General features: G+C 34.7%; 1 pseudogene; it reads left to right on the top strand.

The window, feature by feature from the left end:
- The first annotated feature begins 2,729 nt into the window (after nucleotides 1–2,729).
- Nucleotides 2,730–4,167, top strand: LOC149239658 (2-hydroxyisoflavanone dehydratase pseudogene; annotated as a pseudogene).
- Nucleotides 4,168–4,377: the final 210 nt, after the last annotated feature.

The raw sequence follows: 4,377 nt of genomic DNA, 5'->3' as shown, positions 1-4,377 counted from the left end.
TGTATGGACAAAGTGTTTTATATTTTGTCAAACTTGTGTTTAAAAAAGGAGGCTCGCAAGGTTTCACCCTAGTACCCACTTAAAAAGAAACATATTTTTATATACACACTAACAAATGTTCCCAATGGTGTTATTGGGTCATTCTCCTAAGCATAATATATTTAAACCATTAGTTTTCTCATTTCACAAGGAGTCAGACTGAGGAAATTGGGACATGTGTGTGGGTGGAACAAGGCAATGGAACCACAACTAAGCATAGTTCTCCAGGTAGAATATTCCACAAAATACTATGTGGTATATTTCAAGGAATATTTTGTGAGAATATTCTATTATATTCTAATGCTATGGAATCTTGGGGATTCTCTAGGAATCCAAAGGTGAACGTTATATAACCTAGTGAAGTTTATACTCATTTTCTTATAATTTCACAAGGAATCTATACAATGGTGTAGTCGAAATGGTGATCTAAACAGTGGATATAAGGGCTTATGGAAGAATTCCACATGTGTCATTAAAGGCTTGGAATGAACTTTGAGGAAACCTTTCACATGTCAAAAGGTGGTCTTGTTTATACTCTAAAGCTGCATAATTTTGAGGTTGAGTGGATGGTATGGAGTATGCTGCACTTTGAGTAACATATTTCTGGGTCATTCCCATATGTGAGGTATTTGCATTTATTTTTCCATGTACTTCACATTATTTTGCTAGGAAAAATATAGAGGCCTCCCCACTTGAAGCAGGGCCCAGAGACGTAGCTAACACATTGTGAGTGAAATCCATTAAAAATTCTTGGTGCATCATCTATCTTACCTTATTTTTGTGTTTCTTCTTCATGTATGTTGAATTAATGATATTTTCATGCTCTTTGAGTATTTTTGTTTAACAACATCGAAGGAAATTTTCTGGATGAAGAAACCCTTTTGAAAGGAATAGAGTTAGGGTTTTTAATTTAAAATTTGGTTTTGAAGATTTATCTTTGAAGAAACTATGAGTAATGCATAGCGTCATTGAGTTCTGATGAAGGGGAGATGTTGTGACATAACCTACAACAGAAGCCAGTGGATTAACCTACAACTCATTACCAAGACAAATGAAAATTAGTGAATATCATCTACGTGAATTTTAACCCATGTTCATAGAAGATAAATATATATACAAAATATCCAAGTAATTGAACATATTCAAAAGGTTTATTCTAAGACTTTATGTTTATTATATATATATATATATATATATATATATATATATATATATATATATATATATGTTATGCATAGACTTGGTAGTCAAGCTCGAACATGATACATATATGTATTAAGTTTGACATAATGATATTTAGTTTACCATAACTATATTTTATAGGTGGTAAGAAATAATTTAATGAGATTGGAATAATATCTCATAAAGAGAAAAAATATATAGATAACATTAACCCTTAGCTCTAGGCTTAGGTAGGAATATATACCAAGGCAATAACATTGTAATTACATCATCTTAAAATTGTCAAAGGATACATGTCACAGACAAAGAGGTATATGAGTTAGGTGAAATTCAATGTTCAACCCAGTTTGGATGTTAACCCAATAATTTAAAAGTAAATACTATATATATATACATATATATATATATATATATACATATATATATATATATATATACATATATATATATATATATATATATATATATATATATATATATATATATATATATATATATATATCATCGTGTATCTCCAGACGTCCATGTTACGGTCCGCATTGACTAAAGATGATTGCCGCAGGATTTGGCATCACTCCCAACCCTACCGTATTATTGGCGATACTTTATACAGTGTCAGTGTCGATTCAGTTCTTCACCGATGTCTTACGATCGAGGGAGCTGAAAGAGTTCTCAATGATTGCAAATATGTCTTATTAATCACTTGTTGTAGAACCGACCATTTCTTTCATAGTTTGTCCATCATTAATTTTATCTCAATCCAAATTTAATAAAATAGGAATGAGCTAGAATCTATAGCGATAAGACATATCACAACTCAAAGAAAAATGGACACATGTAAGAAGAATATTGAATACATTAAACATTCTTGTTTGGAACATTTAGTGATTGTGTTGTTCCTTAATGTTGATAATTTTGATTTAGTAAGTTTGAAAACTTTAACTAAATAATACATAATACTATATTTCTTATTCTTAATTAAAAGAAATAATTTAATATAACTTAAAAATAATTAAAAAACTAATTTAATACTATTTAAAAGAGATGTGAGTTTAATAATTAAAAACATATCCCTCTTAAAAAAATGTTACACCTATTTAAATTTCAATTCCATAATTAAATAAATATAAGAAAGCTTGACTAGAGAGTAAGAAATATTTTCTCACGCTATAGAATCCTAACCTTTTTAAACACCATCACTTTTATTTAAAAATAATTAACAAAATCCTTTAATTTTCACTAATTTATTCCGTCTTTAAACAATAAACTTCAATAATTTCACAAAGTTCAAGTGGATCGACCCTCATCACATTTATATATCATTTTAAAATTTACACACTCGTACAAAGATGAAGATAATAATTTCTCATTTTAATATAAATTATTTTGGAAAAGGATGATGAATCTGCACCACTAAATTTATGACTTTAAGGGAGATTTCCCAAAGAGAAAATGTATCCACCTGAAGAAGTTTGTCTTTTGTTAAGAGTTTTGCAGAAAGAAAACGAATCTACTATAAGAATCTGATATTGATGTGACTTTTGTTAAGATTTTTGTGGAAAGAAAAAGAATCTACTGTAAGAATTTGGTATGGATGGAAATTTTAGGAAGAAGAGTTCAGCGATGACGAACTGGTATTGTCGTTTAGCACATCGAGTGTGCAATAATGCAGGGAGTGTAGATCCCCGCCAATGTGTTCACAGCATTGAATGCAAGCTACCAATACCTCTGGGATTTTACGATCTGCTCCCTTCTGGTCTCACCATAATTATGGAGTCGTCGTCGTCTTCACCAATCGTATTTGAACTTCCCAGTTTTATGAGAGTCTACGAAGATGGGACGGTTGAATGGTTGATGGACAGGGGAACGGTACCCCCTAATTCACATGATGATAAGTTTGACGAGGAAGTGGCATCCAAGGACGTTGTGTTGGATCCTCAGACAGGCGTCTTCGTTCGGCTCTATCTCCCTCCTCTGCAGGTCACTGATGTAAAACAAAAAGTCCCGGTACTTGTGTACTTTCACGGAGGGGGTTTCTGCGTTGAATCGGCTGCATCGCCACTTTATCACAGCTATCTTAATAAAGTAGCTGCAGAGGCCAAGGTGATTTGTGCGTCCGTGGAGTACCGGAGGGCCCCTGAGCATCGCCTTCCTGCTGCTTATGACGATTGTTTTGGTGTTCTTGAATGGCTTGACAGTCAGGCAGTGGCGCTGGATGGGGTGTCTGTGGATCCGTGGCTCGCTTCTCACGCAGATTTTAGCAAGGTTTTCCTTTCAGGAGACAGTGCCGGGGCCAACATCGTGCACCAGATGGGCATGCGTGCCAGCGGAAGGAATTGGGATGGGCTGTGTTTCCAAGGGGCCATTCTGGTCCATCCCTATTTCGGCGGAGAAGAACGAATTGAGTGCGAATTGGCGGCTGAGATGCAGGGTTTAATTAAGGCGGTCGATGGAATGTGGAGTATCTCTCTGCCGGTGGGAGCGGGCAGAGACCACCCTTTTTGCAACCCAGATGGAGCCCGTTCTCCGGCTCTGTCCACTCTGGTGTATCTTCGGACACTTGTATTTGTGGCAGAGAAGGATTTTTTAAGAGATCGGGGTATATTGTATTACGAGGCCTTAAAAAGGGCGGGCAAAGATGTCGAGCTCGTTGTGACGGAAGGCGAAAACCACATCTTTCATCTCCTGAATCCAAAGTCTGAGAATGCGCCCTTGATGATGAAACGGATTTTGGATTTCATGGATTCCTCCTCCGATAAGGGAAACGATTGAGACAACTGTGAGTATCATCATAGTATATTATTCCATCAGCATGTATTTGTGTGGACAGGGTTTCAAATAGGGCTTCAGTTTAGAAATCGTAGAGGGTAATAGCTTTTAGATTCCGTTGATTTAGCTGCAGTATAATGAAAATGCATGAAATTAAAGTTTGTGATTATCTGTGTATACTAGGGAGACACATATTGTAGTTAATCAGTCTATGCTTGGCTTTTGTAGTTCATTAGCTTTTTCCGAATAGACAACTGAGCGATAAATCTTTCCTTTATGGTCAAATCTGTGAATATCATCTAAACGGAAAAGTTACCGTATATCGGGATTGTTTTAAAGGTTTTATTATTCCACATTAAAATAAATTATTTAAAAATGATTTATTTT

The sequence above is a fragment of the Pinus tabuliformis genome, chromosome 8, assembly GCF_031772625.1.
Source record: "Pinus tabuliformis cultivar Carrire ecotype Pingquan chromosome 8, CPIR1, whole genome shotgun sequence".
NCBI classification, from domain to species: Eukaryota; Viridiplantae; Streptophyta; class Pinopsida; order Pinales; family Pinaceae; genus Pinus; species Pinus tabuliformis.
Note: the sequence above shows the minus strand (reverse complement) of the source record. Positions and strands in the feature narration are given on the sequence as shown.